Source organism: Scyliorhinus torazame, chromosome 7 (genome assembly GCF_047496885.1).
Source record: "Scyliorhinus torazame isolate Kashiwa2021f chromosome 7, sScyTor2.1, whole genome shotgun sequence".
NCBI lineage: Eukaryota > Metazoa > Chordata > Chondrichthyes > Carcharhiniformes > Scyliorhinidae > Scyliorhinus > Scyliorhinus torazame.
The window spans coordinates 28,741,043-28,764,410 of NC_092713.1; positions in this window are offsets into that span (position 1 = coordinate 28,741,043).

Here is a 23,368-nt window from a genome sequence, read left to right on the forward strand (position 1 = left end):
GCCACTATGCATGCGCGGATCCCACGGCGTATAGTTCGCGCCCGGATGGGAGGCTGGAGCGGTGTAGGGGCCAGAATCGGTACTCCCAGTGGCCCGTTCACGCCGCCTTGAAACGCAACGGCGTTTCCGACGGCGTGGACACTCTGCCGCCGAATGGGAGAATCCCTCCCATGGGGCGCCAGGAAAGCAAAGGGGCTCGTGATTGACCACCTGATGAAAACAAATGGACATCTTAGGACGAAATAAAACATTTCTGTGCAAAGGGTAAGGTACCATAACGAACACCATAACAACTGGAAATGTTTAAAATAGTCTAAAATCTAAGCTAGTGAATACAGTGCATGGCTGCTCTTTGATCTAACTTGCCAGAGATGCCATGAGAATTAACTCACATTTACACCTGATAATGCTAAGTGACCCAGATAGTGGATTGGGAATAGAAGTAGTGACACCCAGGAAAAAACAATCATAGCATGATTAAATGTGACATTATTTGGGATAAGTCAGTGGCAGAAAGTAATACTGAGGTGTATAACTGTAAAGGGTCAACTGTAAGGCAGAGAAGGACATGCTAAAGTAGATTGATTGGGGCTGGCAGCAATCTCGAAAACTTCAGCTGAGGACAAATGGAATAGCTTTAAGGACACACATATACAGCATGCACGATACTACATATTAATGGATCGGAAGCACAGATTAAGAAGAAAATATATCTTTAATGGATTAATAAAACAATAAAGAGTGAAATAAGTTGAAAAGAACAACTCTACAGAACCTGAGTAGAAAGTTAGAAAACCGGTTAACAGTTGGGGATTTTACAATAATCCAATATTTTTTTTAAATATAAATTTAGAGTACCCAATTCATTTTTTCCAATTTAAGGGGCAATTTAGCCTGTTCAATCCACCTACCCTGCACATTTTTGGGTTGTGGGGGCGAAACCCACGCAAACACGGGGAGAATGTGCAAACTCCACATGGACAGTGACTGAGAGCCAGAATCGAACCTGAGACCTCGGCGCCGTGAGACTGCAGTGCTAACCCACTGCGCCACCGTGCTGCCCTTACAATAATCCAATATGTCTTTATCCGACACAAGTGGTAGCTTACCCTTTCCTCTAACAGGATTCAAATGATCAAACTGCCATGGTGGGATTCGAACTCAAGTTCAACGTTCCCAAATGGAATGTATGAAATGCTAACAGCCATCATCAGTGAATAACTGCAGGTGAGGGGAGGTCAAGTTGCAGTTTTTTAAATTTAGAGTACCCGATTTTGTTAAGGGGCAATTAGCGTGGCCAATCCACCTGCCCTGCACCTTTTTGGGTTGTGGGGGTGAGATCCATGCAAACATGGGGAGAATGTGCAAACTCCACACGGACAGTGACCCGGGGCCGGGATCGAACCCGGGTCCTCAGCTCCTTGAGGTACCAGTGCTAACCACTGCGCCACCGTGCTGTCAAAGTTTCATAGAATTCATAGATTCCCTACAGTGCAGAAGGTGCCCATTTGGCCCATCGAGTCTGCACCGACCCTCTCAAAGTATCCTACCTAGGCCCATGTCTCCACCCTATTCCCATGATCCCACCTAACCTTTTGGACAATTTAGCATGGTCGGTCCACCAAACCCACACATCTTTGGACTGTGGGAGGAAACATGAGCACCCGGAGGAAACTCACCTAGACACGGGGAGAAAGTGCAAACTCCACACAGTCACCCGAGGTTGGAATCAAACCCGGGTCCCTTGCGCTGTGAGGCAGCAGTGCTAACCACTGTGCCACCAGACTAATAAAGGTAGGTTCTCTTGTCAAAGAGTTAGTAATATCTTCCGTAGTCATCGAGTTAGATAAGTGAAGACAAAGGGAGGGGGGGAAATGGTGCCCTTTACACTCAATTTGCTGGATGAAAAGTAAGTGTTGCGGGTCAAAAATGATCAGGTGCAATATCCTGCACCGGACACCTCAGATCTGAGCGACGAATCAAATGCCCCAACCTGAAACAAGAATTAGGGCCTTGAATATGCTAATCAGTGGTCCCACACCTGGCTTTGTTTGTTTGGTTTGTTTCTTGTCACGTGTACCAAGCTACAGTGAAAAGTATTTTTCTGCGAACAGCTGAACAGATCATTAAGTACTTGAAAAGAAAATACATAATAGGGCAACACAAGGTACACAATGTAACTACATAACACCGGCATTGGGTGAAGCATACGGGGGTGTAGTGTTAATGAGGACCTCAACAGCAAGTTCTGCAGTTTTTGCAGGTCTGCAGTGAACTAACCAACGGCCCTTCAAGTTACCATGGGAGACTGCTGAAGAAAAGACCAGTTGTTTTTGAAATGTTCCTTAATGAAAGGGGAGCAGGATTGTACTCCAATCTGTGTTCGCTTCCCTCCCTTGTGCCGTTTTCCCACAGCCAACATCCCAAGTCTTCGCTGGTGGTGCCGGCTGACTTTTCCAGGGTCCCGGCCTGCAAGCTACATCAGGTGCTTGACCGCCATGTCGATGGTGCCCGCGTGAGCCTTGAGCCTCCATTATCAGGCATGCGCGGCAGGGTTGGCACCCATTTAAAGAGCAATTTCTGGTCCGGGGCCTAATCTCTCTGGAGCATTTCAAAGCGCAGTGAGTCAGATGTGGATTTGGAGAGTTTGGAGTTTCTTTGGGACGGATGTGTCCGACTGGCCACATTGTCTCTGGCATTTGTACTTCTCTCTGTAATCCTGGTCAAAGGCAAATGACCGGTCAACACGAGAGGCCTTTAGTTGGTGCTTGCGGCTGAATGGCTCAACTCATTTAAAAGGTACCTGGATCTGTCTCTTAAAGTGCTGTAACCTGTGAGGCCACGAGCCAGATGCTGGAAAGTGGGATTAAACTGAGCGGATATTTATTCTTCCTTTTTTTGGCCGGCGTGGATACGATGGGCTGATGGCCTCATTCTGCACCGTAACTCTCCAGTTGTTGCGATTCACTTTTTCTACTAGGGCACAAATCTGCCAGCCCGTTTCCCGACGGTGAGAGGTAGTTACAATGGGAAATCCCATTGATACGTGACGGCAAAATAGAATCCCGCCATCAGCGGCCGAGAATCACGCGGCAGAGAAACCGGAGAATCCCGCCCCTCATCTTTGTCACCCCCCCTGAAGTTCCAAACATCCATAGGAAATCCTCCGTATTCATATTGACTTTGCAACCCAATTCATCTTTTGGGCAGCCTTCACATAGATATTTCAGTGTGCCAGGTATACTGAGCTCATTTTCTCCGCACCTCAGAACTCACTTTTCACAGGAATACCAACCTTCCGTGCAACACTGCGCATGCCTCAGTGTTTTATTTCAATTACTGCAATTGGAAACTAAATGACGCTCATTAATGAAGACCAAGTGGGACATCTCCAGTCATCAGAATGTTTTCCTGCACTATTTCAATTTGCTATCTGTCGTCAAATTGCCACAGAATGAAGTAGAGATTGGCATCTTAATGCCTGGGCAGCATATCTTCAGCTGCTGCCAGGGGAAACATTCATAACTCCAGACAGAATCATTTCATGCTATCTGCTCCGCAACTTGACAATCACATTAGGTCCTCTCAAAAGAATGTTAGTTGAATAAGAGGGGTCTATATCTGCAATGGTGGGAAATAACTCCGCCTTTACAAATAGGGGGTGAGGCTTGTGTAGCCTCAGAAATGTTCTCCACGAGAAAGCCAACATCCTTCAAATTCCCTTCCCAATTATCTTCAGAACTCCTCAGGATATAAACCACCTGACCCGAAGTCCAAAATCCCGGCATCTTATCAAGTGCAGCAATGGCACTGATTTTAAAAACCCTGCAGGATATTAGTTGCACCTCAACTTTTGGAATAATAACTTCATATCGCCCTTCAGGGTGACTACCACCAAGATTTAATTAATTGATTTCATATGTGAATTGGTTGAGGGTAAGGTTGGCCCAATAATGAAATACTCCGCAGCCACGGGACTCACTGGGTAGGACTGTATTCGCATGTTAACTCTTTGTGTGTCACACTCTTATACTACAATATGGTTGACACTTAACTGTGCTCTGCAATGGCCTGGCAAGCCATTCAGTTCAAGGCAAATTAGGGATGGGCAACAAATGCTCTCCTTGCCAGGGACACCCATATCCCATCAAAGAAAAAAGAAGAAAAAAACAGTTGCTGGCTCTCCAATAATTGGAGTATTATTCACGTCCTCCAAATCCAGAATCCCCAACAGTGGGTAAATGGGACAGGCAATCTCAGTTGGAGAAAATGAAATAGTTGGAGATTAAATGGAATGAAACCTGACAGTAAGATGGAGATAAAAGGAGGGGTTGACTTGTTAACCAGCAAGCACCCTTTCCTCTATACACGTCGAGTATCCTTTATCCGAAATCTGGGGCCAATTGCGTTTCGGGTTTCAGATCATTTTGGTTTTTGGATACCGTATATAAGCCTAGGCCTACTTGCATTCAATGGCGGAGGCCTTGGCTAGAGATAGTTTACAGTAAATAAAAGGACGAGAAAAATAAGATGTATATAAATGATTTGGAGGAAAATATAACTGCTCTGATTAGTAAGTTTGCAGACGACACAAAGGTTGGTGGAATTGCGGATAGCGATGAGGACTGTCAGAGGATACATCAGGATTTGGATCGTTTGGAGACTTGGGTGGAGAGGTGGCAGATGGAGTTTAATCCGGACAAATGTGAGGTAATGCATTTTGGAAGCTCTAATACAGGTAGGGAATATACAGTGAATGGTAGAACCCTCAAGAGTATTGACAGAGAGATCTTGGTGTACAGGTCCACAGGTTCACTGAAAGGGGCAACACAGATGGAGAAGGTAGTCAAGAAGGCATACGGCATGCTTGCCTTCATTGGCCGGGGCATTGAGTATAAAAATTGGCAAGTCATGTTGCAGCTGTATAGAACCTTAGTTAGGCCACACTTGGAGTGTTCAATTCTGGTCACCACACTACCAGATAGATGTGGAGGCTTTAGAGAGGGTGCAGAACAGATTTACCAGGATGTTGCCTGGTATGAAGGACATTAGATATGATGAGAGATTGAATGAACTCATTTTGTTCTCACTGAAACGACGGAGGTTGAGGGGCGACCTGATAGAGGTCTACAATATTATGAGGGGCATAGACAGAGTGGATAGTCAGAGACATTTTCCCAGGGTAGAGGAGTCAATTACTAGGGGGCATAGGTTTAAGGTGCAAGGGGCAAGATTTAGAGGAGATGAACGAGGCAAGTTTTTTACACAGAGGGTAGTGGGTGCCTGGAACCCGCTGCCGGAGGAGGTGGTGGAAGCAGGGACGATAGTGATGTTTTAGGGCATCTTGACAAATACATGAATAGGATGGGAATAGAGGGATACAGACCCCGGAAGTGTAGAAGATTTTAGTTTAGACGGGCAGCATGGTCTGCGCAGGCTTGGAGGGCCGAAGGGCCTGTTCCTGTGCTGTACTTTTCTTTGTTCTTTGTTCTTTGTACCACTGAATAGGAAAGGTTGGGTATGGTGGATGAGGCTCGTTTCAGCTCAGGTCATGTTATCTCGGGTCAGGTTAGCTCAGGTTATGTTAGCTCGAGTCATGTTAGCTTGGGTCATGTTAGCTCCCCGGACCTAGAATACCTGACGCTAAAATGCCGCTGCTACTACCTTCCACGGGAGTTCAGTTCCATTATCCTAACAGCAGTTTACCTTGCCTTGATCCACCATCCCACCCCATGCGGACGTGAAAATCACGCTGGACAAAATATACACCATCACAAATAGCCTTGAAACGAAACACCCAGAGGCCTTGTTCATCGTGGCTGCGGACTTCAACCAGGCCAAACTCAAGAGCGTACTACCAAATGGCCACCAACACGTCACCTGTTCCACCAGAGGCCCAAACATCCTGGACCAGTGCTACACAAATATCAAACATGCCGACCGCTCTATCGCCCGCCCACACTTTGGCAAATCTGACCACAAGGCTGTGCTCCTGCTCCCGGCTTATAAGCAAAAACCGAAGCGGGAGAATCCGTAAACGAAAGCCGTGCATTGTTGATCTGAGGAATCGGATGATCTCCTACGGGACTGCTTAGATTCAGGGGACTGGTCAGTATTTAAAAACTCTGCGACCAGCCTGAACGAGTACGCCACTACAATAACTGACTTCATGAGTAAGTGTGTAGAAGACTGTGTGCCAAAGAAGCAAATCCGCGTGTTTCCCAACCGGAAACCCTGGATGAACAGGGATATCCACGGCTTGCTGAAGTCCAGGTCTGAGGCGTTCAGGTCAGGCGCCCTGACCGCTACAAGAAAGCCAGATATGATCTAAAGAAATCCATCAAAGATGCCAAAAGACAGTCCGGTCCAAGCTCGAGTCCCAGGCTAGCCACACGGATCCCCGCCGACTCTGGCAAGGTCTGCAAGACATAACGGGCTACAAGATGAAGGCATGTAAAATAGCCGGCTCCAACGCATCCCTCCCTGATGAGCTCAACACATTCTATGCCCACTTTGAGCAAGAGGTCAGCGAGAGCGAGCCCTCCACCCCAGAAGCCGCGGATGAACTTGTCTCTGAGATCACCACTGCAGACGTCAGAGCAGCCTTCTCGAAGGTCAACCCATGGAAAGCCACTGACCCGGATGGGGTACCCGGACAAGCATTTAGGTCTTGCGCGGATCAGCTGGTGGGGGTATTCGCAGACACCTTCAACCTCTCTTTACAACAGTTTGAGGTCCCTATCTGCTTCAAGAAGACGACCATCATCCCTGTACCAAAGAAAGGTCAAGCTGCATGCCTTAATGACTATCGTCCAGTGGCTCAGACATCCATCATCACGAAGTGCTTCTAAAGGTTAGTCATGGCACAAATGAAAATGAATCAACTCCAGCCTCCCGGATTGCCTTGATCCACTACAGTTCGCCTACCGCTGCAACAGGTCCACAGCAGACGCCATCTCCATGGCCCTGCACTCTATACCCTGGAACACCTAGATAACAAAGACACCTAGGTCAGACTCCTATTTATCGACAACAGCTCAGCCTTCAACACCATCATTCCTACGAAACCCATCTCCCCACTCCGTGGCCTTGGCCTCGGCTCCTCCCTCTGCGACTGGATCCTAAACTTTCAAACCCACAGGCCACAATCAGTAAAGATAGGCAACAACACCTCCACCACGATCATCCTCAACACCGGTGCCCCACAAGGCTGTGTCCTCAGTCCCCTACTATACTCTTTATACACCTATGACTGTGTGCCTAAATTCCCCTCCAACTTGATTTTCAAATTTGCTGATGACACCACCGTAGTGGGTCGGATTTCAAACAATGACGAGACGGAGTACAGGAATGAGATAGAGAATCTGGTGAACTGGTGCGACGACAATAATCTCTCCCTCAATGTCAACAAAACGAAGGAGATTGTCATCGACTTCAGGACGCGTAGTGGAGAACATGCCCCTGTCTACATCAATGGGAACGAAGTAGAAAGGGTCGAGAGCTTCAAGTATTTAGGTGTACAGATCACCAACAACCTGTCCTGGTCCCCCAATGCCAACACTATCGTTAAGAAAACCCACCAACGACTCTATGTTCTCAGAAGACTGAGGAAATTTGGCATGTCAGCTATGACCCTCACCAACTTCTACAGATGCACCATAGAAAGCATTCTTTCTGGGTGTATCACAGCTTGGTATGGAGCCTGCTCTGCCCAAGACCGCAGGAAACTACAAAAGGTCGTGAATGTAGCCCAGTCCGTCACCCAAACCAGCCTCCCATCCATTGGCTCTATCTATAATTCCCACTGCCTCGGAAAGGCAGCCAGCATAACTAAGGACCCCACACACCCCGGACATACTCTCTTCCACCTTCTTCGTCAGGAAAAAGATACCAAAGTTTGAGGTCACGTACCAACTGACTCAAGAACAGTTTCTTCCCTACTGCCATCAGACTTTTGAATGAACCTACCTCGTATTAAGTTGATCTTTTCTCTACACCTTGCTATAACTGGAACATTATATTCTGCAGTCTCTCCTTCCTTCCCTATGTACGGTATGCATTGTTTGTACAGCATGCAAGAAACTATACTTTTCACTGTATACTGATACATGTGATAATAATAAATCAAATCAAATAAATCAAATCAGCCCAGGCCATGTTATCTCGGGTCATGTTGGCTCGGGTCATGTAAGCTCGGGTCATGTTAGCCCTGTCATGTTAGCTCGGGTCGTGTTAGCTCAGGTCATGTTAGCCCGGTCATGTTAGCCCGGTCATGTTAGCTCAGGTCATGTTAGCTCGGGTCATGTTAGCTCGGGTCATGTTAGCTCGGGTCATGTTAGCCCGGTTATGTTAGCTCGGGTCATGTTAGCTCGGGTCATGTTAGCCCGGTCATGTTAGCTCGGGTCGTGTTAGCTCAGGTCATGTTAGCCCAGTCATGTTAGCTCGGGTCATGTTAGCTCGGGTCATGTTAGCTCGGGTCATGTTAGTTCGGGTCATGTTAGCCCGGTCATGTTAGCTCGGGTCATGTTAGCTCGGGTCATGTTAGCCCGGTCATATTAGCTCGGGTCATGTTTGCTCAGGTCATGTTAGCCCGGTCATGTTAGCTCGGGTCATGTTAGCTCGGGCCATGTTAGCTCGGGTCATGTTAGCTTGGATCATGTTAGCTCAGGTCATGTTAGCCCGATCATGTTAGCTCGGGTCAAGTTAGCTCGGGCCATGTTAGCTCGGGTCATGTTAGCTCAGGTCATGTTAGCTCAGGTCATGTTAGCTCGGGAGATGTTAGCTCGGGTCATGTTAGCTCGGATCATGTTAGCTCGGGTCATGTTAGCTCCGGTCATGTTATCTCGTGTCATGTTAGCTCGGGTCATGTTAGCTCAGGTCATGTTAGCTCGTGTCATGTTAGCTTGGATCATGTTAGCTCCGGTCATGTTAGCTCGGATCATGTTAGCTCAGGTCATGTTAGCTCGGGTCATGTTAGCTCAGGTCATGTTAGCTCCGGTCATGTTAGCTCGGATCATGTGAGCTCAGATTCTGTTAGCTCAGATCATGTTAGCGCGGGTCATGTTAGCCCGGTCATGTTAGCTCGGGTCACGTTAGCCCGGTCATGTTAGCTCGGAACATGTTAGCTCATGTCATGTTAGCTCGGGTCACATTAGCTCAGGTCATGTTAGCTCAGGTCATGTTAGTTCGGGTCATGGTAGCTCGGGTCACGTCAGCTCGGGTTATGTTAGCTCGGGTCATGTTAGCTCGGGTCACGTTAGCTCTGGTCACGTTAGCTCGGGTCATGTTAGCTCGGGTCATGTTCGCTCGGGTCATGTTAGCTCAGGTCATGGGAGCTCGGGTCACGTCAGCTCGGGTTATGTTAGCTCGGGTCATGTTAGCTCCGGCCATGTTAGCTCGGGTCATGTTAGCTCGGGTCATGGTAGCTCGGGTCATGGTAGCTCGGGTCACATCAGCTCGGGTTATATTAGCTCGGGTCAAGTTAGCTCCGGTCATGTTAGCTCGGGTCATGTTAGCTCGGGTCATGTTAGCTTGGGTCATGTTAGCCCGGGTCACGTCAGCTCGGGTTATGTTAGCTCGGGTCATGTTAGCTCTGGTCATGTTAGCTCGGGTCATGTTAGCTCTGGTCATGTTAGCTCATGTCATGTTAGCTCGGGTGATGTTAGATCGGGTCATGTAAGCTCGGGTCATGTTAGCTCGGGTCATGTTAGCCCGATCATGTTAGCTCAGGTCATGTTAGCTCGGGTCATGTTCGCCCGATCATGTTAGCTCAGGTCATGTTAGCTCGGGTCATGTTAGCTCAGGTCATGTTTGCTCGGGTCAGTTAACTCGGGTCACGTTAGCTCGTGTCATGTTACCCCGTCCATATTAGCTCGGGTCAGTTAACTCGGGTCACGTTAACTCGGGTCATGTTAGCTCGGAACATGTTAGTTCAGGTCATGTTAGCTCGGGTCACATTAGCTCAGGTCATGTTAGTTCAGGTCATGGTAGCTCGGGTCACGTCAGCTCGGGTTATGTTAGCTCGGGTCATGTTAGCTCGGGTCACGTTAGCTCTGGTCACGTTAGCTCGGGTCATGTTAGCTCGGGTCGTGTTCGCTCGGGTCATGTTAGCTCAGGTCATGGGAGCTCGGGTCATGTTAGCTCCGGCCATGTTAGCTCCGGCCATGTTAGCTCGGGTCATGTTAGCTCGGGTCATGGTAGCTCGGGTCATGTTCGCTCGGGTCATGTTAGCTCAGGTCATGGGAGCTCGGGTCACGTCAGCTCGGGTTATGTTTGCTCGGGTCAGTTAACTCGGGTCACGTTAGCTCGTGTCATGTTACCCCGGCCATATTAGCTCGGGTCAGTTAACTCGGGTCACGTTAACTCGGGTCATGTTAGCTCGGAACATGTTAGCTCAGGTCATGTTAGCTCGGGTCACATTAGCTCAGGTCATGTTAGCTCAGGTCATTTTAGTTCAGGTCATGGTAGCTCGGGTCACGTCAGCTCGGGTTATGTTAGCTCGGGTCATGTTAGCTCGGGTCACGTTAGCTCTGGTCACGTTAGCTCGGGTCATGTTAGCTCGGGTCATGTTCGCTCGGGTCATGTTAGTCAGGTCATGGGAGCTCGGGTCACGTCAGCTCGGTTTATGTTAGCTCGGGTCATGTTAGCTCCGGCCATGTTAGCTCGTGTCGTGTTAGCTCGGGTCATGTTAGCTCGGGTCATGTTAGCTCGGGTCATGGTAGCTCGGGTCATGGTAGCTCGGGTCACGTCAGCTCGGGTTATATTAGCTCGGGTCAAGTTAGCTCCGGTCATGTTAGCTCGGGTCAAGTTAGCTCGGGTCATGTTAGCTTGGGTCATGTTAGCCCGGGTCACGTCAGCTCGGGTTATGTTAGCTCGGGTCAAGTTAGCTCCGGTCATGTTAGCTCGGGTCATGTTAGCTCGGGTCATGTTAGCTTGGGTCATGTTAGCCCGGGTCACGTCAGCTCGGGTTATGTTAGCTCGGGTCATGTTAGCTCTGATCATGTTAGCTCGGGTCATGTTAGCTCTGGTCATGTTAGCTCATGTCATGTTAGCTCGGGTGATGTTAGATCGGGTCATGTAAGCTCGGGTCATGTTAGCTCGGGTCATGTTAGCCCGATCATGTTAGCTCAGGTCATGTTAGCTCGAGTCATGTTCGCCCGATCATGTTAGCTCAGGTCATGTTAGCTCGGGTCATGTTAGCTCAGGTCATGTTTGCTCGGGTCAGTTAACTCGGGTCACGTTAACTCGTGTCATGTTACCCCGGCCATATTAGCTCGGGTCAGTTAACTCGGGTCACGTTAACTCGGGTCACGTTAGCTCGGGTCACGTTAGCTCGGGTCATGGTAGATCTAAGTTTCTGCAACATGTTCTCTTTTTTGCAATGTTGCACTTCTGTATGGCCAAATACGTCCCTCACCTGCACAGGAAAAATCCCATTACACAGAATGTTTGGCCCCATTAAGTTTTTAATAAGAATACACATAATTCATTCTGTCCTTTGTACAGGAGCTGGATACTGAGACATAGAATCAGAGAAAGGTCGTGCACAATTGGAACTCATGATTGATAGTGTCAGCCTGTAAACCCCAAAACTTCTTTGATTGGAAGCATTTTTCTCTCTCATGCCCTGATGGTTCTTTGCAGCTTATTTGTTTTATTCTGCAAGTTGCTGCACTTTCCAGTACTGAAATAATTGTACCATTTTATTGCTTAAAATAAAAATATTATAAGCACTTTTGGATATTGAGGTACCCTCAATAATGACACTTAGAGATTAAATTGTAAAGAAGGCTTTATTAGACTAATAACTATGCTAGAGCTAGAGACGAGAGCTGACTATTACAGACCATGAGGCAGCCCTTATGTATGGCTCCCTGATGGGCGGAGCCAGAGGCGGAGTCCCCAGGGTTACAAGTCCGGTCTTAAAGGGTCTTAACCTTACATGATGATAAGGCAGTAATCGTTCATCACAGATATCATGAGTTTGCAATAATGCTTTAAAAATACCTTCAAGCCCAGGAACACATACAAAATATATTTAAGCCCAAAGATTTGCACTGCCAAAGTATCCTGGCTCATTTGACAATATTATTTGGACTTACAATGGAAAGCTTTGCACTCTGCTTCAGGGGTCATCAGATAAATACATTGAGGCTTTATAAAATGGCCGACAATAAGTTTCCCACAAATGATAGGGTGCCAGTCTGGCAGTGCCAAGGTGCCCAGGTGCCAGGTTGCCCGTGCTAGGGATCGGACATGGGGGGCGTTGCCCAAAAGAGGTGGGGTGAGCAGGAAGTGAGGGGGGGTTGGGCTCTAGGACCCCAGAATAAGTCATTTGGGTGAAGTGGGGGGTCTTGCAGGCGCCGGGGAGGGGGGGGGGGGGTCGAAAGATCAGACTGGCTGAAAAACGGCCTCCCGATCTGTGAGTAGTCATCCTGATTTCCTGACTTTTTAAGATAAATTTAGAGTACCCAATTCTTTTTTTCCCAATTAAGGGGCAATTTAGTGCAGCCAATCCACCGACCCTGCACATCTTTGTGTTGTGGGGGCTGAGAACCACACAAACACAGGGAGAATGTGCAAATTCCACACGGACAGTGACCCCCGGGGAAGGATCGAACCCGGGTCCTCTGCGCTGTGAGGGAGCAGTGCTAACTGCCTGACTTGAATGGCTTAAAGATTGGCATCCGCAGGGAGTTCCTTGCCAAGGCCACAAGGAACGGCAAAGTGCCCTTGAATGGCTGTGTCTGCCTCGGTGCTGCAGACACCGAGAAACGCCCCGCTAAACGTGCCATTCAGTGAACTTGATCTTGGGTCCTCTGAATCACGTTCATTAAGTTTTGTTGAAACGATGAAGTCGATAGAATGGCTGGCATTGCTTGGCCGTGCCATGGTGGTACTGCTGCGGGAGATACAGCAGGCCAGCCAAAGGTCCATTGACTTTCGACAGGACTGGAAAATCCAGTCAGCACTTTCTTCTCCCACTGAATTTATTGCCGCGATTGTTTGAAACTTGACGTTCTCGGGCTGAATTTTCTGGCCCCGTCCCAGAGGGGGAAGGGCTGGAAAATGTGGAGATCCATGAGGCCCTGAGCTCTGGAATTATCTCCCCAACCCTCTCCACCTCTCTCTCTTCCTTTGAGACACTCCTTAAAACCTATCTCCTGTGAGCAAGCTTTTTGTTACTTGTCCTAACATCACCTAAAGTGGCTTGCCATGGTAGGCCTGCAGCCTGCCGCCACTAAATTTAGTAATTTGGTATTTTACATCTTATTTCTGCTCTGCTTCCCTTTTAAGCTGATAGTGAATATTTAAAGCCATTTTGGAACTTCTTCCTTGGTAGACATTGCTCCCGTGGTGGCACAGTGGTTAGCACTACTGCCTCACAGCACCGGGGACCCATGTTCAATTCCAGCCTTGGGTGGCTGTCCGTGTGGAGTTTGTATGTTCTCCCCGTGTGTGCGTGGGTTTCCGCCGGGTGCACCAATTTCCTCCCACAGCCCAAAGATGTACAGGTTAGGTGGATTGGCCTTGATAAATTGCCCCTTAGTGTCCAAAGGAAAAGGTTATGCGGGGTTACTGGGTTACGGGGATAGGATGGGGGCGTGTGTCTTGATAGGGCGCTCTGTCGGAGGATTGGTGGAGACTCGATAGTTTGGATGGCCTCCTTCTGCACTGTAGGGATTCTGTGCTTCTATGATCTTGACCCAGCTATTGTGCTTTGATTGATTAATCGATAATAATCAGCAATGACCTTGGCCGGAACTCTCTGGCCGTCAGGATTCTCTTTCCCCGCCGGCAGCGCACTTCCGCCCATGAATTTCCCGGTGGTGTGGGGTGGCCACAATGGGAAATCCTATTGGATGGTGGCAGGAATAGGGAATCCTGCCACGAATGACGGTGTGCCAACGGGGAACAGGCGGCCGGGGAGGCAGAGAGTTCACCCCCAGGGTTTCTTTGTTGATCAGAAGTACTGTTCTGTGGCTTTCTGTAACCTTTGGACTACAGAACACATTACTGAGTAACCGTATCTGCTGTGGTCACCTGAAACATCAAAAGACAAAGTTTAATTGATAGGCCTAACACCTGATTGATGACAGAGATGCGCTGGCACATTCAAGAGCTATGTAAGTGTGATGCCTTGTCATCATGTAAGGTGATGTCCCCTTTAAGGCCGGGCTTGGAACCCTGGGGACTCCGCCTCTGGCTCCGCCCATCTGTGAGCCATATATAAGGGGCTGCCTTGTGGGCTGTGCAGCAGTTAGCACATGTCTCGGCTCTAGCATAGTTCTTAGTCTACTAAAGCCTTCTTTACCGTTTACACTCTAAGCGTCGTTATTGAGGGTACCTCAGTAAGCAACCTGAATATTGCAAAGTCTGCTTGCGGTCCCTGCGAGAAGAGCTGAGATCTGTTTTGGGAAAGACTGTAGCAGGCCTTGTAGGGCCGGAATGAAGCCAGGAATTCAGCTGAAAAGGGAGATTGCTCCGGAGATTCGTGGCTGCAGCCAGTGTGGGATAGTCTTCCAAGGATGAGGGGAGGAAGAGGCGGAAACAAGTGACTGTCCACAGTGCCCACCTGTGGGGGCAGCGACTTTGTAATGTCTGCATCAAGGTAATGGTAACATGTGTACCAATTTGTGGAGTTGTTGTGGAACAGAACAAATTGGGGTTGGTGTTTGTATTTAAACAATCATCTGTCTGCCTTAATTCGCAAAATATTGCGGATGCTGGAATCTGAAATAAAAATAGAGTAAGCTGTAAAAGATCCAGCAGGACTGGCAGTATCCGTAAGGAAAGAAAACAGAGTTAACGTTTCGAGTTCACAAGGCCCTTCTTCAGAACTAAAGACAGTGAGCGGAATAGCTGGAACAGTAATTAGTGGAAGCTGGGAGAGATTGAAACCAAGATGTAGCAAAAGCTAAGAACAAGGGACAGATGGCCCAGTGGGGGAGGGGGTGGAGTTTTTTTTGTATGGGAACAAAAAAGTGTTTGGAATATTTTTTAAACGTTTAAGACGGAGGAGAGAGGTCACAGTCTAAAGTTGTTGAATTCAATGTTACATCCTGAGAGCTGTGATGTACCTAATCGGAAGGTGAGATGCTGCTCCTCCAGTCTACGTTGCGAAATCATCTTGAGGTGATTCTCCCGATCATCTGCCGTATCTTCAGCAGAAGAGCCCCAGAAACCCAAACAAATGGCACAACCGGTCAAACATCACAGCAAACTGTCAGGGGAACCCCCAACGAAGTTCATCTTTTTATTCACTCGCAATCACTTTCAGGCTGAAATCAACAAGGGCCTGTTTTTCGGGATCCCATTTTTGAGAAGAAACGTTTCATAGCTTATTGGCCCCATCATAAAAGTTATGAATCCAATGAACCTGGCCCAATTGCAACAGAAGAAATCACCATGAAATCTACAGCTTTACCATAAACTTGCAAAAGGTTCATTAATAGCCTTAAATGGAAGCTGTCACTTCTGTCTCTGGTTAAGGTCCCACAATTTACAGAAAATACATGAGACTCTCAGGAGGGTGGGCACCAACTGTGTAGCAAGAAACAGATTTGAGGTTTCAGGTCGATTTCCTCCCATCCGAACAGTGGATAGTTGACTTCTCAATTCCCTCAGGAAAACTAAGAATGGATAATAAATGCTACCTGGCTTGTGCTGTCCACATCGTTAGATCAAATAGAGAAAAAGAATATTAGCGGATTCATCTGTTTGATTGATCCAGACTCAGGTATTTTGTTTTAGAATAGAAAATATAGAGAAATATTTTACCAATTAAAAGCTACTGTGGGCAATTCAGCAACCTCGTCACGCCTGACTTGGGGTCGGGACAAGGCCGTTGAATCTCGCAAGAGGCCTTCATCAGGAATCGCGACACTCAAAACATCTCGCGAGGTTCAGCAGAATTTCACAAGGCATCGTGATCTGGATCTTGCTCCCGCTCAGCGAGATCCAGGCCCGAATATTTAAATGATCTATTAGGCTCATTTCAATATGCTTTCACTGGATTGACCTGGGGCCCGGGATTCACCTGCCTCACCAGCGAGGCCTCAACCGAGTGCCATTTGGTTAGTGGTCCACAAAGTCGTGAACCAGTCTTGCCAGCATCTCGGTAGGTCTCGCTGGGGGGTTGAGTCCCCTGGGCAGTCGGACACTGGGCAGGGTGGTGCCCTTGCACTCCCCTGGCACCCGGCACCCTGGCACAGCCAGCCTTCTATCTTGGCACTGTCACCTGGGCACCCTAACAGTGCCACCCAGGCTGGAAGTGCCAAGATGTCCTGGTGTCAGATTGCCCGTGCCAGGGGATGCACCTGGGTGCCTTGTTCCTCAGAGGTGGGGTGATGGGGGGGGTGGCTGGCTTGGGGGGGGGGGGGGGGGTTCAAAGGGCCCGGGAGGAGGAGGTAAGTTAGATGACGTGGGTGAGGTCCTGAAGCCACGCCATATTGGGGTCGAAGGATCGGGGCTGCCTTTAAAAATGACACCCCGATCCACGAGTGAACTCACCACTGCAGGAAATGTCTTAAAGAGCGGCCTTGATAGGGTGTTTCTCACCAAGGCCAATAAAACAGCAAAGTGCCGTTGAATAGCTGAGAAAGACTGCATTAAACGTGCAATTCAGCAGACTTGAACTTGAGTCCGCTCAATCATGCCCATTGTAAATGGTGGACACTGCCACACACTCAGCTTCCCTTTGTTTCTGAACCATTCATAGATTGAGATCCAGAGATGACAATGGATGACAAAATGTCAATGGATCTCATTCGATCACCAGATTATAGCAGTATATAATAGGACATAGAACATACAGTGCAGAAGGAGGCCATTCGGCCCATCGAATGAGAGATACGATTCAGATTCCAACACAGGTAGGTTCATGATTTCAACTGCACTGCTGCCTATTGACAGGAATAAGAGGCCAGCGAATGGCAAATCTAACAGAGTTATGTCAAGGTTCATATTGAATGCATTTCAGTAATTGGCTAATGGCTGTACCCGTAGAGATCTGGGATGGGGTACGAGGGTTGGAATTTCACTGACTCGGGTTGACTCAGGAGCCCTTTAAAAATGGCGGGCATGTCCCAATTCCTGGATTTCTGATCCCATTCCCCTCCCCCATCAGAGACCCCCACTAGAGACCCCCATCAGATGCCCTCATATCAGAGAACCCCATCAGAAATCCCCACATATTACAAATTCTCATTTCCCTTCACTTGAATTCATCTCAAGTACCCCGCTTTGAAATTCACCACAATGTTTATAAACATCCAGCTATGATTGCAAACTTCTGACCACATTCAAAGCAGTTAAGTAGATGGGGGTGGAGGGGGGCGGGGGGGGGGGGGGGGGGGGGGGGTGGAGCTGGAAGCATCAATAGATCTGGGAGAAAGCATGGGGAGCATCAGCTCCATGCGGGCGGGGAAGGCATCAGGACCTGATGTGTTCCCGGCGGACTTCTACAAAATATTTGCACCGGCCCTGCCCCCACATCTAAGGGACATGTCCGCAGACTCTCTAGCAAGGGGCACCTTGCCTCCTAGGCTAGCGCAGGCCACAATCCCATTGATACCCAATAAAGACAAAGACCCGACGGAATGTGAATCATATAGACCCCCTTTACTGCTGAATGTGGATGCGAAAATACTCGCAAAGGTCCTGGCCAAAAGGCTGGAGAACGCCATACCGGTCGCTGAAGACCAAACGGGCTTTGTCAAGGATAGGCAACTCACTGTGAACATCAGGCGGCTGATGAACATAATAATTAACACCCGGGGAGAGAACACCAAAGGTGATCATCTCCCTGGACGCAGAAAAGGCTTCGACAGAGTCGAATGGAAGTACCTCTTCGAGGTATTGGAACGGTTTGGGCTAGGAGCGGGATTCACCGCCTGGGGGAGACTCCTGCACAACGCTCCCAAGATGAGCGTTCAAACCAACACCACCAGCTCTGAATACTTCCAGCTACAAAGAGGCACAAGGCAGGGATGCCCATTGTCCTCCCTCCTGATTGCATTAGCAATTGAACCCCTGGCGATAGCCCGACCGGGTGCTAAAAACTGGAAGGGTATCCAAAGAGGAGACAGAGAGCACAGAGTCTCACTCCATGTAGGTGACCTGCTCCTGTACCTCTCAAAGCCGCAGGAAGGACTGAAGGCAATCATACGGATCCTATTAGAGGAACTGATGAACACGGACAGTAAGGAGGTGGAAATCTGTGGGAAAATATACACAAAGCTACTGGACAGAGCCCGAACACCACTGGATGAGACCAGATGGAAATGAGAGGACAAACTGGGGACAAAAGTGGGTTGGGGACTCTTGAGCGAAGCACTGAGCAGGGCCAACTCCACCTCCTCCTGCGCAAGGCTCAGCCTCATGCAGTTCAAAGTGGTGCATGGAGCACAGCTGACCAGAACCTGAATGAGCAGGTTCATAGATTATCATAGAATTTACAGTGCAGAAGGAGGCCATTCGGCCCATCGAGTCTGCACCGGCTCTTGGAAAGAGCACCCTACCCCAGGTCAACACCTGCACCCTATCCCCATAACCCAGTAACCCCACCCAACACTAAGGGCAATTTTGGACACTAAGGGCAATTTAGCATGGTCAATCCACCTAACCTGCTTCTTCCCGGAGGTGGAGGATAAATGTGCATGGTGCCAGAGGGGCCCAGCCAACCACACCCACATGTTCTGGGCATTGCCCAAACTTGTCAGGTTCTGGACAGCCTTCTTCCAGGCAATATCCAAGGTTGTGGGGGTGAGGGTGAAGCCATGCCCAAATGTGGCAATCTTCGGGTAATCGGAGCAGCCAGAGTTACACTTGGGGAAGGGGGCCGGTACCCTAGCTTTCCCTTCCCTAATCGCAGGCCGGGAAATCCTGCTCGGCTGGCGATCAGCAGCACCACCCACAGCTGCAGACTGGCTAGCTGACCTTTTGGAATTTCTCCACCTGGAGAAGTGAAAATAAGCCATCCGAAAGTCGGAGGAAGGCTTCCTTACTGCATGGGGGCAATTCGTCGGTCTGTTCCAAAACCCGTTTGAGGCCAACAGCCAGTAGAGGGGGAACTGGAAGGATTAGTGAGGAAAAAAACAAAAGGCAAGGAGGAACGCCATGGGCGCACAATCCAGGAGGGAAAGGGGCAGAGGGTCTGAGACAGACAAAGGGGGAAAACACAGGGAGGGGGGGACAACCCCTCCCCCCCCCCCCCACCCACCCATAACATGGGTGAAGCCGACAAAGGGAGAAGAGAAGGGGAGAGCAAAGAGAAGGGGCAGCACAGCCCTGGATCGACCAGGAAGGATAGCCAGTGGTTGGGCGGGGGGAGACGTGGAGGAAATTGGGGGGCGGGGGGGGGGGGGGGGACACGCCAAACTAAACGGCAGCAATCTGTAAATAAAGTAACGGAAGACAAAAGCTTTTCTTCGTTACACTGGAAAATAAATAAGCACGAACGTCAATGCACACAACGCAATGAACGAAAATGACAATAAAAAGATTATTTTTAAAAAGCAGTTAAGTACTTTCTGCTGAGTAAAAAAGGAAGTGAAAGCATTTAACTCCTAGATGTTCATAAACACTGTGGTTAGTTTCAAAGCAGAGTACTTGAGATGAATTCAAGCATGAAGGGGAATGAAAATGAACAATCCATGCACTTGGCTCTCTGGAATTACCCTGTCAATTACAGCATACTAAAGGCTATTTCTCCTTGAAAATGAATGGAAGCCTCACAAATCAAAGGATCTGAGGGGGTTAAAGCATTGTGATGTGTATTGGCTTTCTATGAAGTAACAGCTGCTGCTTTCTACACATCTGGCTGAGGCAGCAGGTGCAAATGATAGGTAAGTGAAAAAACTGATTTTTCGCCTGGATTGTTCTTTAGCTTCCAGGAAGGGGGTGACTGAAGGGGGTCTCTTATATGGGGGGTCTCCTATATGGGGGGTCTCTGATGGGGGGTCTCTGATACGGGGTGTCTCTGATGGATGGTCTCTGATATGGGTGGATCTGTCATGGGGGTCTCTGATATCATGGTCTGATGGTGGTCTCTGATGGGAAGGTCTGATGGGGGATTCTGGTGGGGGTCTCTGATTGGGGTATGATGGGGTCTTTGGTGGGGGAGGTCTGATGGGGGGGTCTGATGGGGATTCTATGGGTAGGTTGAGCATGATTTGCATTGTGTGGGGTAGAGTGCCTCTCCGATATACTTTGGGAGCACCTACATTAAACACTTACCCTCTTGGCTCACTATCAGGGCCATGTTGGCAAATACTTGCACAAATCCACACCCGCATTGATCCTGGGTGGAAGGGCTGGAGCATCATGGACGTGTGCAGAATTCGGTCTGCAGCCCTTTTTGCCCGACTTGAGGTTCTCTGCTTTATCGGGAACTCTGCTACCGGCAGCGGGCAGTGTAGAATCCCGGCCATGGTACTTCCACCTACCTTCTATGGCACCTCATGCCTCCTCATTATGTATTTTTGGCTGAGAGCTCAGAGAGCTATTAGAATACTAGAGCACCTACCCCTAGATGAAATATTGTTTGATTAACAGTTTGGGGCTTGATTGACTGCTCAGAATCTTTGATCTTGGGGTCAATTTCACAATGTTTGTTCACACAAGACAAGTGGTTTCAAGAGTTTGTGTTTTTTGTAACTTTGAAGGGCCTGGATAGTTCACACTTTTATTAACTTGTAGGGCAGAATTATTAACTTGTAGGGCAGAGGTTTTTCAAACAAAGGAGAAAGTTCTCAATGAATTACTTTTTTCAAAAATATTTTACACATTCTACTGTATATTCTGCCGTTCATTACTTTGAGAAAGTGTGAAGTGGGTGCCAGCCTGGCACTGCCAAGGTGCCCAGGTGGCACTGCCAAGGTGCCCAGGTGGCACTGCCAAGGTTCAAGCTGGCATTTTTTACACGGTGACGATCGGGCAGGGCTGCCCTGCGCGGGTGTTGGACAGGTGTGGTGGGGGGCCCGGGGACCTCCCCTTAGTGAGTTGGGGCTTGGGAGAGGGTCAGGGGTTGCATCAGGGACTCCAGAGAACAGGCCGCCATTTAAAAATGGCGCCCCAATCTCTCGCTACACAGAGAAGTTCCAGCGCGTTCCCCGCTGAGGCCCCTTATCAAACCAGGGGCACGTTAAAAAGGTGGGGTGCTTCTTGGCGCTGCGAGCCCTATGGGAATTCGTTCCCATTTAGTTAACTCACGCCTGTTGACAGACACAAGAAAATAAATTGTTTTAAAACTGGAGTTGCACTTTGTGGAAGGAAATTAATACAGTTATTGTTCAGAAATTACTGAAGATGTACCAACATAACTGTAAATAGCCACAATTACTTTAGCCAGAGCCCATGGCCTGAGGTCAAGACTCTTGGGTAGGTCTGTAGGTATTATCCTGTTCAACAAAATCTGTTTCATACAATTAGAAAAGGCAAATTAAGAACTACAAATTAGAAAAATAACATTCATCTAACAGCAATAATGAACTGAAATGTATTACTTTATTCAGGGTATGTTATTTCAAGTTGTCATCTTTGTACAGAGTACAAGTTGTTCTTGATGTGCTGAAGTCCAAGATAAATTATACTTTTGTTAGTCACTAAATATGAATTTGTAAAATGTGAATGAAAGGTTTCAATTGCAATCCATTCTGTTGCTTCATAATTAAAAATAATCCAAGGCATTTCCTGTTCTGTACCACTACCCTTTCTACCGTTAGTACACATGATCATGGTGATGCAGAGCGAGGCCAACAGCCGCGGGTTCAAATACCCGTACTGGCTGAGGTTCTTCTCAACCTTGACCCTCGCCTGAGGTGTGGTGATCCTCAGGTTAAATCACGGCCAGTCAGCTCTCCCCCCTCAAGGAGGAAAGCAGCCGCTGGCCACCTGGGACAATGGCGACTTTATACACGATTATCAGGAAATGTGTTGGTTATATTATCAGAGGTTGACTGATTGAGCCGGAACTGATAACCAATTTAATTAAACAAGGATCCAAAAAGGATTATTCAGAGTCCGTAAGACAAATAAAAGGGGACCGGAAATTGAAAGAGCAAAACAAACTCTTTAAAAGTGGCATCCAGAAAGGAAAATGGCAGCGTTTTGGCCATTTGATCCGAGTTGAAAAACCACAGAGATTTCTCAAAGAGGTCAAAGTGCAGGCCAAGAGAAGCAGGGGGTCAACCTTGGCACAGCAGATCACAGATATCACAGAGTGGTTGCCGATGAGCTGGAGTGGGTGTCTGAGAATAGTGCTCGGCAGACGAGCAAGTGTAACGGACTGTGACAGTGCATCTCCTAATAGGAGTAGCTAAAAGCAGGTTGGAACAGGCCATTGCCGGTAAAAGTACAATTAGGAGCATTGGTTAGCGCACAAACCCATTTCATGGCTGGAAGTACAGATCTATGGAGATCTACTTACCAGAGGACTATCAACACAAAATGTCTGCCGTGAGTTTTCAACAGAATCGGTAGTGTAATTTTACTGAATCAGGAACGTTTGTTCCAGATTTATAAGGCCATGAAGGAGACCACACTGATCAGTTCAAAGAAACTTAGTTTATTTACAATAATTGTTATATACAGCACACGTTAGATCCCAATTGGGCCTGCTTTGCTGGTGTCTGACTGGCCGCTTGAATATGCCTTACAACTACACATTGTTCGGAGGTCCCACCCCTTAACGAGGGACACCGTATTCTGCAAGGTACACGGTTAATTGTTCCCACCCAGTTAGATACTTGCGGGTTGTGCAATATGGGAAGTAAATGTGGATCTTGAACACTTCCATTGCAAACACGGCTTCAGTATCATCATAGAATCATAAAATCCCTACAGTGCAGAAGGAGGCCATTCAGCCCACCGAGTCTGCACCGACCTCTCAAATGGGCACTTTATTCATACCCACCCTTCCCCCCCCCCATTCCCGTACCCTAACCTACACTTCCCTGGACATGAAGGAACAATTTAACGTGGCCAATCCACCCAACCTGCACATCTTTGGACTTGTGGGAGGAAACCAGAGCACCCGGAGAAAACCCACGCAGACACGGGGAGAATGTACAAACTCTAAACTCTACACAGACAGTGACCCAAGCCGGAATTGAACCTAGGTCCCTGGCGCTGTGAGCAGCGCTAACCACTGTGAGCAGCGCTAACCACTGTGCCGCCCCAATGCATGTTCACATCGAAGACCATTGTGGCACAATTAGTTTTTAATTGAGAAACCAGAGTAGAGGACCATGGTCCACGATACAGCGAATACTCATGGGCTTCACCATTGCATGAAATTGAAGTTGCTGCACTCGGAATTACATTGTTTAAATGAATGGGGATAACCATCAGATCGATATGAAATCTA